The following is a 13,111-nucleotide window of genomic DNA, read 5'->3' as shown; positions in this document are numbered from 1 at the left end:
TGTGTGTGTGTGTGTGTGTGTGTGTGTGTGTGTGTGTGTGTGTGTGTATTTTCCTAAATAAACAAGAATTTAAAACCACTTTTGCTTTAAACAAACCCATACACAAATGCATGTATGTTTGTGTAAGGCTGTCTACATAGGTAAATATATCGTAATAATTGCGAGAGATGAAATAGAAAACTGGCCATAATTAGGCGCGCATGCGCAGTAGCTTTACGCGAACTAAATAGTGCGGTACGGTACAAATAAATAACCGCATACATCAAGTTATTACTTTCGTTAGATATTTTTATTTATATTTCACTTTTTCATCTTATTAGGTGCTTAGGATAGGTATTTGCTTGCTATTTTCATTTTTGTTTAGTATGAAAACATCGTTTTCTTATCGTTTACATACATACATCACATACATATATTCCAATTCCTTTCCACTTTATAAACACTCATTTATATACATATATATATATATATATATATATGTATATATATATCATATATACTTTATCGCAAAACAAAAGCACCGCAGCTTCACTCGATTTAAATGATGACTATTTTTTTTTTTTTTTTTTTTTTTTTTTTTTTTTTTTTCTTCTTTGCCGATTTCTATAAACCAAACCAACAATATCGTTCAAGAGTCTCCGTTGCACTGATTTCTTCAGTTACCAAGTTTCGAGCTTGCAGCCACAAATTAATGAGTTACTTATTTATTTATAACGTATGTATGTTCGTTTGTTTGCTTGCTTATGTTCGCGTGTATTCGTACTTGTGTGCCATGGACAAGTTTGTGCCTATGCGCAGTCGCATAACTCTCTACAGGTGGTTGAAATTGTTTGGCTATATCGACAAGTGTTTCAGCGTGCTAACAACAATATTTACCGTTACCAGTTTTAGTAAATTTTTGGCTAAACCAATATACAAATAAAAATAAATAAAATAAAATTAATAAAAAAGAAAACACTAATGAAAACTATATATCAACTTTTTTTTTTTCCCCCTTTTGTTTTCTTTTTCAAACATAATTTCAAAACAAAATTTATTTTATACTTAAAACCAAGAGACGTTTCCGTTTCACATAATCTCAAAGTTCAAGATTAGTGCGCATTGTTTGCGAATAATTAAGTCCCCGCTACTAGTAATAACCGAAATATTCATATCATGTTCTTCACATCTCCAGTTCCAGATCTTTATTCCCTTTTTTGCTTATATATAAAAAAAAAAAAAAAAAGAGAATATTTTTATTATTATTTCAGTTGCAACCGCCGGGTTCTTGTCAACGTTAATAAAATCATTGATGGGGACAGCAATTACAACCATGCTCGTCACAATGAGCAATTCACGTACTGGCAATCACACCTATCAATGGGCCGCCAATTGAATTGAAGAAAACAAGTATGCGTTCTTTCTTCCACAATGGATGCAAATATTTTACGCTACATATGCGATGAAGTCATTGAGATAAACCGTAAATCTGTTGTGTTTATTATTGAAGATAGTTGGCAACTCTTAGAGTTTAAGCTCTATTTTGGTCTCGCCAAATGTCTTTTCTTTTTTACTTCTTTTCGCTTGGTTTTTGTCCTGACTTTTTAAAAACATAAAACATTTGTATCCCGTTCAAAATTTTGTTGAAGAATCGGAAATTTTATAATTGAAATATCAGCGAATCAATGAAATTAAGTTCATCGATCATTTTGATGCGCATTAGATGAATATTAAGTTGATTTAGTTACTATTTTTTTTGTAACATTCTAAAACAACAACAACAACAACAACAAAAAAGAAGAAATTAACAAAAATTCATTTACAGCTGCGCACAGATGTGCGTAAACATGCTTGTGTGCAAGTATATGAGCATGTTAACTGAGCATTTGGAAATTCGTCTCACAGATTCGAATTGTAGAAACCCGATTTAGTAGAGCAAATCGCCTTGATGCGATTTTTATTGAAACAAAACAAAAAAAGTAAAAAAAAAACAAAAATAATCAGGCATCTGACTGACATGTATGCTTACTTAATTCATTTCGTTTGCATTTCAAATAATAATAATAATCATAGTAATAAAAATAGAAAACATTGATAGACCGAATCATTACATATTTCTTGCTTGCGTAAGATCAGACTGTAACTCTAAGAAAACATCCTATCAGCTAAATGGGCTAGAAACTTTAAACCTATACATATATATATATATATATATATATATATATATATATATATTGTTACGAAAATCCCAAATCCAGTTAATTTCAGCTAAGTAATTTTCCCTAATAATAAATTTGCTAAAGAAGGAAAAACCAAATGAGCATTCGCAGGCGCCTCATGCTGCTGCAGGCCGATGAAAACGATTAGAGGAAAAGCAGGTCGGGATTAGAAATAAAACCATAAATTTAGGTAAAGTAACATGCTTGTAAAAATGTATATAAATAGAATATTGCTGGAAGCGAGGGTTGGTTAGTCGGGCAAGAACTTTTGAGCTGAGAGTACGGCAAAAATAAATCGTGAAGAAATATAATTGTAAATAAATGCTCCTACTGTTGTGAAAGACAAAGTAGTAAAATAAAAGAACTTTGAAGTGTATTTCTCTTGAATAAAATATCCGCGATCTAGTAATACGGACTGTATCTTGTAAAAAGCGAATTTCATAACAATATATATATATATATATGTATATATATATCGTCTTCTTAAAGTGCTCGCAACAGTCAACAGGAAGCTTCAGAGACTCCTTAATGAATCAATTCAATCACATTCATATGCCCCTCTACCCGTCTATCCTTCTGATTCGATTAATACGCCTAACCTTTTATGGCCTTGTTGCCGAAGAATGTTATTGAAAGTGGTTCCGATCGGACCGCTTGATCTTACGATCACTTCTCATATAATGCGTTGGTTTGAAACGACCACTGCTAAGGCTAATATGCAATCCATAATAATCATAACAAATAATATAACTAGAAAATTAAAAACTCACTCTTAATCCCAGCTTATGCAATCCAAGTTGAATTTTTTAAATTGCCAAGTTTTCGGCGGCAACCAAATTCTGAACACAGAGCCCGCTAAATGGCGCCTATGTTTCGAACACTTGACGTGTATTGACTTAAGTAGAATTCGTTATGCTTCACGAATGTTCTCCATACGATCTTGTAAATGTGCTCTTCTCTGGAATACAATTTTTATGTTCTCTGAAACACTCGGGCAACGTTCTCTATATAGAACCCTTCGTTTTCACGGTTTTCAAGATATTTGCTTATATGATATAACCTGAAAAATATTTCTATGTCTATTCTTGCTCTTGCTTCTTTATGGACATGTTAGAGATATTTACTTTACCATCGCAGACGATGTCACAATAGCTTTTTCCTACATAAATACCGGCATCGACATCTTGAACATTTACTTGATAACATGCTTACAATGTATATGAGTTCACAAGCTCTTCTCCGCTTGTCACTCAGAGCTTATCTGTTTTTTCTTTCCGCCGATTGTTTGTTCATCTTAAAAACATATCATCGTCCTGATCACACTTCGAACTACCACTGTTGTATTGTCAACGAAGAATTTTCATAGAAAATAATCTTCTTATGAGATGATTCATATTACGCACATACATTATTTGCCAGAAGAAGGCAAAAATGTATTAGGAGCGCGAGTTCGAAACCTACTCTATTGATGAAATTTTTTTTAACTGCATGAAAAGAGTAGTAGGCTCAAAAATGTTCAATCAACAAAACACTACTACTAATACGTACTTATACCACTAATATTTTTAAATTTCTTCTTGATTTCTTTAACTTTGAAAATATGTATAGAAATTGCTATTGATTCCAATAGCTACCGCATAGTTGGTAGCATTCGGTTGGTAGCCGGAAGGTCCAAGTTCATCCCTGCCGCGGTTAGACCGACCACAAATTGCCCTTGGCTTTACTTGATTTCCTGATTGGCGAGCTATCTCTAGTCATTGGCTTTGCATTTTTGCCATAAAATATATTTTATAATTAGTGAAAAGTGGGCAAAATGACTGAAAACATTGAACGAATTTTAAAAATTGTTGATATATTCAAGGGACATCAAAGGGAAACAAGGGGTAATTTTTTTAGAGCACATCGTCTTTCAATCGATATATCAAAATCGGTTGGCGATACATTGGAAACACTCAGCTCGAAAATGCTAGCTCGCGTGGCTTTGTCACCAAACTTGTTGAGTATTGCTTCGCTTCTTATGTAGATGTGCGAAAATGACTCTAAAGGACTTGTTCGTCAGAGTTAGTAAATTACTTTTTTCATTACGCATCGTAAGAATCTCTTTACTCGTTTCGTTACTCTATGATATAACGCATTCTCTCTTAAGTATAGAAGCCGTGCAGGTTACTCGGGTTTTTCAAATGCTGTAAATATCATTTGCTAAAGAATCAGTTATCCCTTATGCCCCAAAGAAAAATGACCGTCTCTTCCGCGGCACACGTTTTCTTCTTCTTTCTTCTAGTTTTCTTTTAAGTCCTAATCGCAACATATCCACGAATTTCTATTAACTTCTTTGAGTTGCCAAAAAAAGTTTCTTTGCGTAAACTTTCAGATTCTAAGCAAGGATCGTAAATTATCATAAGCAACACTTTTTTCTTATAGCACTTTCGGAAAGGCTAAAAACTTTAAAGAGTTGCAAAATTAACTGGAATTTCCTTCTCTTCGCTTAATTAGTTCAGATAGTTTTCTTTTTGACCATCCACTTAGTGGAATTGCCCTTATATGCACAACCACGATGGCGGTTAGGGGAGTAGTGTTTGTGTACGGGCGAGACTTAAAATCAGGGGTGTTGAGCAAGACTTTCGCTGAGAGATTGTTTCAGGGGCGTTTAGAGCATATATCTTACTTTACCCCATAATATACAATGGAAACAACAAGTTCCATAATTACATGGATCAAATTTCTAATTAAGATTGTAATAAAATTATGAAATGAATACTAATCCGCTTTAAACTTTAAATGTTAAAAAAATGAATGCAATGGTATTCAACTCTGCGACCCTGTTAATTGATTGCTGTAGAGCATAATTGCTATGTTAAAGAATTCAGTCCATTTTGGGTTATTTGCTCAGTTCGCTTAAGGCCTGTAGACTGAATGCAATAGAGCTTTCCGGCAGCGGCACACTAAACTCTCCCCACAAGTAACGGATAGTAACAAGTCTGCTTAGTTACTACAAATTCCGCAAAAATTGCTAACCGGATTTCTTCATTTTCCGTTTTCGAATAGCATATTGGCAAATAATTATTTTTGAAGGTAGTTCAAAATCCACGTAAATAGTGAATTGTGAAAAATATCCTGCATTTCAATTACCAAAGCATATGCGTTTCGATCTTTTTTAACTTCTGCTACGATGCATCTCTTTGAAGAATTTTTTTTGTTTCTTATTTTTCGCAGTCATCTCTGAAAGGTTAAAATTGTCTGCAGCATTAAAAGATTTTAATTAAAAATATTTTTAATTCTGTTGCTTGGTTTTCCCCCTTATCTTCCAAGCTTGGCAAAGGTCATTTAGCGATTTTTATTATTCCAAGCGCCTGCAGATTCTTTCTCTTCCAACGAAATATTCGAGAATTTTATTAACAATTCCAGTTTTCCGCTATATCACAGAATTTAATTATATTATATCGGTATCCATGGCTTGTAAAGGTTAAGGTGACTGCGATAGTAAAATTCTTTTTAAAGAGTTTTAATTAAAAAAATCTAATGAAAGACTTGAAATGTTAAGAAAAATAAAAAGAAAAAAAAAAAATTAAAAAATAACAAGTGAAAACGCCTTAGTGGGTCATTTCGCTTAATACAATTATTCAATAACGATTTTGCAAAATACGGCGACGAGAAGCGGTCGGAAAAGTGGACTCATCCGAAGCATTTTTAAAAATATATTTTAAAAAATTGCAGCCTATAAGCTGAACGCAAGTAAACAAGACTGCCCGATGGACAGACAAGTTTAGATTAACGCAAAAAATGATTATGAATCTATCGATATAATAAAACGTGGGCAGATTTTGTGGGCTCGCATGCCTCAAAACAATAATAAACAATAATAAACAATAATAAAAATGAATACCGATTTTTTATACGGAACAAAAATGATTATAAAATCTTTAGTATGTAGTGAAAACACAATGAAAAGGTTCGTTTTGATGATAATTTATTAATGAGTACTTTACATTTGACTATCTTACTATCTAACTATACTCATAAGATCTAAACCGATTAATCTTCAGACGATTGTTATTATCGTCATCGCTTTCAGCAAAATATTTATCTTCTTTATCTTGATTAATTTGCTGCAAGTCATCAAATTGTTTTCAAATTTATTATTTCTCTTAAACTGTTTTTTTTTTTTCGGCTTTTGCTAATTTGGTCCGTTAGATAATTTGGTCCTTAATACATGCACGAACCTCGCAATAAGTTAACATATTATCAGCTCCATCTGCTTGTGATAAACGTCTGTTTGACGAGATGCATTTGGTTGTTGTCTTATTACACTAAAAGCACGAAATATTCACCTCTCTGAATCAATTTGTATTGTAAAATTAACAATAGATGGCGCCGTAATCGCAAAACTTACAAGGCCATTTGATTACAAACTGAAAGTCAGCGTTGCACCTGACTTTGAATCATCTCGCGTTCAAAGCGAGAAGTAAATGTTATTATTATACCCATCACTAAAGATGCATTCATTTTGTGAAAACGTTTCCTGAGCCCATAAGGAAGCTGCAGAGACACCGTAAAGTATATTATACTTGATTCGCGTCAAATTCTGCATCGCTGCAAATTATGAGCGGTCATCTGCTCATCTGTTCATATGTCCAACTATGTAATATCTGTGGTAAACATGTTCCCGTTCGGAAAAAAGAAGATATCGCTTACAAATTTGCAAAGGAGTTTGAAAATGGGGCAGGAAGGTCAAAGAAGACGCTTACAATGTCCATATGTCTATAAAATCTAAGCTGACAGCATCTTTGCTTTCCGTGTGGTTTGCTCTTTGCTCATAAACTACAACAGCTACACATATACATTTTGATAAATCTATTCTTCATTCAGCCATGCCCACCTAATGGTTAATAATTATGAATATACAAGATACGGTCGCAACTGAATACAATTTTTTTACTTGTTTTTATAAAGAGATTTAAAAAGAGTGTAGGAATGCCGGTCTTCCTCTTGTTCCTTTTCAATTGATTTTGAAATCTTAAATAATTGTTTGTAAGTTTAACTTCACGTTAAAGGGTCTCTTTATTTCTTTGATTTCTAAAATACATAAATAATAAATCATTGACTGAAAAATAAAAATATTATCGCTTAGTAAATTGCCTTAACGGATTCAAACAAAGCTCTTGATACTTAAAATCATCGATTTTTCATTTAACCCAACTTCGATCGACAAGAAATACTCGTTCAGTGACTTATCTAAGCCCATTTTACAACTAAGTTTTTTGGAAATACGAAAAGATGCTCGTAAGCATTACATTATTGGTTAAATTTCACTGCCACGGCTTCAATTTTTGTTAGCTGGCGGCGACAAACCGCACACTAAGAATAGAAGAAAAAGTTCAGTAGAAGCGAAATTCTTTTCGAACTTATGCCAAGTTTCGTGAAAGCTCTGCGTTGGGTGTTAAATTTGATCGAAGATGTTGTGTGTTATTTGTCTCCAATAGAATGTGTTTTCAAGGCCAGTCAAAGCATATATTTATCAGTTCTCAAGTGCGGTAGAGTTTTCTTTATTCCTGTCTATAGTGAGCGCTGAGTCGTTGAAGGATAGAGCGCGCGCGAGAGAGAGACAGAGTGAGAGAGAGAGAGAGAGAGAGAGAGAGAGACAGAGTGAGAGAGAGAGAAAAACATACTGTGGCATTCTAAGACTACTTGACTTGGACTTAAAATGAAAATGACAAAAAAAAATCAGTGTATAGTGTTCACTTCTCGTCACATCCGCTTCCTATTCAGTACCCACTTTTCCATTAATTTAGGGCTTCACTTGCATACGCTTCTACAAAATACGACGTTTAGTACCCTCTTTTTTTCCTTTCAAACAAAAACAAACGCGGTCTGAATCAAATATATGACCGCTTTCTCTTATAGGGACGGGTACAGCAACAACCTACACGTAGGTGTGTTTATATTGAAAACGTAAGCCGAAGATATTTCCCCCTAAAAAAAAAACAAAAAATAAAGTGTTCAAGTGTTTATCTTAATTTGTTGTAATAGATATCAAGTGCTTATCTTGATTTGTTTATTTATTCATGTTTTTTAAATAACTTGTAACTAATACCTTTCAATTACATACATACGCATCAATGAACGATATATATACATGTACAGATAGTACAATAATTGTATGCAAAATATAATAATAAAAACCCTTAAATTATTAATTAACTATTAACTCTATTTGGACTCCTGTGGAACTTTTTCGGTACATTAAAACATATTTTTATATCCGACATCTATAATTTGTGTTACGCAGATGTATGCAGCATCTAGAAGGACTTGACAAAGACCCATGTTTTATTATACCAATCGAGTTTAGAATAAGTTTCTGAATCGATCTAAGCTTGTCTGTCCGTCTATCTAGCATGTTTTTGTTTTTCATTCAATTTATAGATCACAATTTTCGAGATACTTTGAAGAAGATACATCGACAGATTTTGGTCCAAGTACGAACACTATTGAAAACGGTTCGAATCGGACCACTTTTTCGATGACGTCTCATATAACAAACTATTTTGAAAAGTCGTTGTATGAACAACTAACAAATTGTGTAGACTGTGTGTGAGGACTGCGTCCCATTTTATACCTATCACACCCATCATAAAGAAGATTAAACACAAAAGGAAAAGAATTAAAGTTTTCTTGATCTGTAATATCGGACGAATGCAACTGAATTCTTCTACTTTCGAAATAAAAATGGCAAATTTTATTTCTACCTTATGAGTAAGAAATAAAAAGCGCGGATGACAAAGGTGTTTTCACTTTTTGTCACAAAGGCATGTCCTTTGACCCATTTGTGAATATTCAAATTACTTTGTAAATTTAAAGGCGATAGCTTCATTTTTGCGGCCAGGATAATGTTTACAATAGGCATTACAAAAACGGACAGACGGACGGACGTACTTAAATCGATTTAGAATTTGATGCTGATTACGATTATATATATGTATTGCGGTATCTTTGAAGGTCCCTGCTGGCCGTTGCAGAAGTTTCGACAAAATGAGTAAACCCCTCATCCTTTGGTGATGGGTATAAAATACGAAGAAAATTCCATATTAACATCAGTCCTTACGAGCTTTTGCTCATGGAATTCATCACACGCGGATATAGAGCACCTTTAAAGCATAAACTGGTGCGGATATCCATCTTCTAGAGGTTTGCATAAAAAGCAACTCATAACATTAACCATATGTAGTAGTCTCGTAAAGCAAGGAGAAAAAATATTCTCCATCACATTCAATGAAATCAATATTTGCTGCTTGAAATGCATTATCTGCACAATTAAATTGCAATTGACTTTGGTGGAAGTTTCATAAATTTAATTGCATGTATATCGATAGGCGATGGAAAGAATGCCGAGTACCATATTTAAACGTCAATTATGAATTATGATTAATAATAATTAAAAAAAGATGCATTTTACTTGGATCGCATTTTTGACACCTATTACCACGATATGAGGCATATCGGGTAAACTATAGCAGTCTATAGTTTGGCTATAGACATTTATGTTTGTCAAATTTCAGATCATAAATAACTGATCAAAATAGGATTTAAAAATTTGACATTGGTTTTCGAGATCATTCCATGCTATGCTTAGCTAGGCGGCTTTGCCTATAACGGCCGTAGAATTTCTCGCAAATCCGTTCAGAGATATACTTTTTAAAATCTCTTTGTTCATATCTTGCATATTGCCGCCATAGGCTTGTCTTGATAGGCTCGTGGAAGTGAATGTAATATTAATTACCATAGGTATTACATCACACATTCTACATAGAAATATGTATCCGTTTCCTTTATCATTGTATGGATTGCATTTCTACCATTGTGTGCTCTCCTAATTACTTCTTTTCTTGTTTTTTCCTCATTTATGCATCACGAATGTTGCGTCTCATTAAATTTTTCATTTTATCTGTGACATTTAAAACCACATACTAATGCAAAAACATATATTTGATCAACTCAAGTTGCTGGCTCGGTGTAAACAATTCACAAAATATATGAAAATCGTCGTTGGCTTTACTTTAGTAGATATGGCAGATATCGATCTGAATTGTAATTCGGATAACCGCTAAGGCCGTTTAAAACGCAAGAATGACAATGATCACTTGTCGACACGCCCAATCAGCAAAAAAAAAAACGAATCAGCCAAAAAAAAAAGAAAAAAGTAAGAACACTATAGTGAAATAGCTACCCTACATCATCCTACAATTACTTATATAACGACTTTTCATAGTAAGGCGAACGAGTGCTTCAGTTCGAACCATTTTCAATGGTGTTAACGATTCAGCGCAAAATCGCCAGTGTATCAAATTTCACCATAATACCTCAGAAATTATGGCCTGTGGGTTAGATCAAAACAAAAAAAAAAAAAAAGAAAAGAAAACAAGGGAAGCAACAAGCATAGAATCCGTATTTGAATCGATCGATATTACAAAAGGCGGGTCCTTACGGGTGTTGCATCACACATCCGCACAAATTTAATATACCTTTGTACCACAAGTTATAATAAGGATCCAACATTTGCCCTTAAGCGAATAAAAATTTTCTGATTTATTTTTATTATTTGATATATTTGTTGGCATATGTTACGCTCCTAGTATGTTATATATATGTAAATGGAGGTCATGTAAACAATAACAAACATGAACATATTGTGCAAATTAATAGGGGAAATGTTTCCGGTTCCGTTTTAAATTCATTTTTTTTTTTCTTTTCTTTTTTTGCTACTTTACTATTTTGTAATATTTACAGTTGACTGTCACTCCTCCCTGATGGAAATTGTGAATGAAACGCATTAGCGGCGGAATACAAGCGAGGTAAACTGATATAGATTAAAGGGCATAAGAATAGTTATGCACTTTAATTAAAACTCCTTACACAACTCGACTGGAAACCAAACAAACATAAACATCCTTTACTGCTAGATTCTAAAGTCTTACAAGTTGAGTTCCTGCTGAGCTGAGCGTATGAGAAAGTTTAACGAAATCGTTTTGAAACGTTTTAAGTTGAATTGTTTCGTTGTTGTTCCCAAGTATTCCGAAGGCGAAAGAAATTATTAGAAAATTTTCATTTCCTAATAAATTAAAAAAAAAAAAACCAAACAACAACAACAAGCAAAAACCGTACATTTGGCCACCATTAAATATCCTAGACCACTTGGCTTACTACAGTTATTCATTTCATGACTTTTTCAAATAAGGTGTTAGCTATGAATCAAATAGATACGAATCGGATAATATGATCCGATCCGACTCGTTGTCAACAGCGTTTGTCCTTGCGTCAAGACATGTCGGTGTACCGAATTTCATCAGAATATTTCAAAAATTATGTTCCGTGGATTGAACGCATAAGAGAAGACAAAGAGACGCGTAGAAAATATTAGGTCGATTCGCAAAATGATTCTGTATTTAGTCGGTGTAATCAAATGGTCGGTCTTCCTTAAGTGTCTCTAGGTATTGCGTACACTAGTCCGCACTAGCTTAACAAACGTTGGAAACAGTAAAAATCTGAAAATATCGGCTAAAAACTTTACATACGAAATTTATAGGTTATAGAAGCGAACATGTGATAAACGCTTGTGTTACATTTAAAATGAAATCAAGAACATAACAGTCACAACGGTCGCCGCGGTGATGTGGACGCAATTACTGGTAACTTGTTAAACGGCTGTATAACTATTTCCGTTTTTATATGTTTTTATATCCATCATTGATGGATGAGCGGTATATTGTTTTCGTCAAAACGTTGGCAACGCCCACAAGAGAGCATCAGAGATTCAACAAAGTTTATATATTCTTGACCAGCACCAAATTCTAAATCAATGTAAGCATATCCGTCTGTCCGTCCGTCCGTTCATTCGTCTGTGTGCACCTAATATATCCATCTGTTCGTCTGTCCATCTGTCTTTCTACGCAATTGTATAGTATTTACCGGAAACATTCTCCCGTCAGCGAAAATGAATATATCGTCTATTAATTTATAAAAGAATTTTTCTAAAGCTACGTAAACTTTTCACACTACACGCCCGCAACGCTGACACGGTTGTACGACAAAAACTTTTATTTTGAAGATAAAAAAAAAAACCGGCTGGCTCCACTCCATATTGCAGGGTATAAGAGTTAAGTTGCTTTACTGTTTTGGCCTTTTTCGCAATAACGGTGATGGGCATATAAGATTCGGTCACGACCGTACATTTAATCTTTTACTTCTTCTCTTTTTATTTCGTTTAGAATTAAATTTCCTGAAGTCGGGTTGCTGTTGCAGTTGCTTGTTGTAGCTACTGTTTCCATACAGTAATACATTTCATACATTTTTTATTTGTTTAATTTTATTTATGTTATATACATTCTTTTACTTATTTAGTATATAAACCGTTGACGCAATTACACCGACAGCCTGGTTTACATGCTAGAATCGTACTTTGAAAAGTGAGTCAATTGACATCGTGTGAAATTGGCTACGCCTTTTAAGAAAAAGAACGACATATCGAAGTTAACCGTATCTAACGAATAATACCACTGCAGGCGGTTTTTAAAAAGAGGAGATTTTCTTTTTTTATGAGTTTAATTGACTCATTGAATTCTTTGAAGAATACGATAAAAGATTCATTTACTTTAAAAAAACTTTTATCATTGAAATTTTGGGCGTTTCTCGAAGCTCTTCCACCGAACTCAAGTCAAGTGCATCTCTGGTGAAAAGTTGCAACCTAAAGTGTTATGTGTCGACTTTTAGTTTCTCTAATATATCAACAGATGTTTTGCATTCATTTAAAAGTGTTCGAAACATAGACATTGCTGGTGTAGCTTGATTGATGCGACCGTTGAATAGAGGACTAAGAGTGATTTAAACGATTTCGGCTACCTCTGCAGAGAAATGAACAG

The 13,111-nt window shown here is 33.7% G+C and overlaps 1 protein-coding gene across 1 annotated transcript in view; it reads right to left on the bottom strand.

Annotated features, from left to right (window-relative positions):
• Window positions 1-475, bottom strand: part of LOC119644810 — a 56,929-nt gene extending 56,454 nt beyond the window's left edge. Inside the window, 1 exon segment of the mRNA XM_038044552.1 lies at window positions 402-475. The gene's annotated coding sequence lies outside the window, so the exon portion shown is untranslated.
• Between the last annotated feature and the right edge of the window lie 12,636 nt (window positions 476-13,111).

Source organism: Glossina fuscipes, unplaced genomic scaffold (assembly GCF_014805625.2).
Source record: "Glossina fuscipes isolate IAEA_lab_2018 unplaced genomic scaffold, Yale_Gfus_2 0, whole genome shotgun sequence".
NCBI lineage: Eukaryota > Metazoa > Arthropoda > Insecta > Diptera > Glossinidae > Glossina > Glossina fuscipes.
The sequence above is the reverse complement of the archived record's forward strand: the minus strand, read 5'-3'. Positions and strand labels throughout refer to the sequence as shown.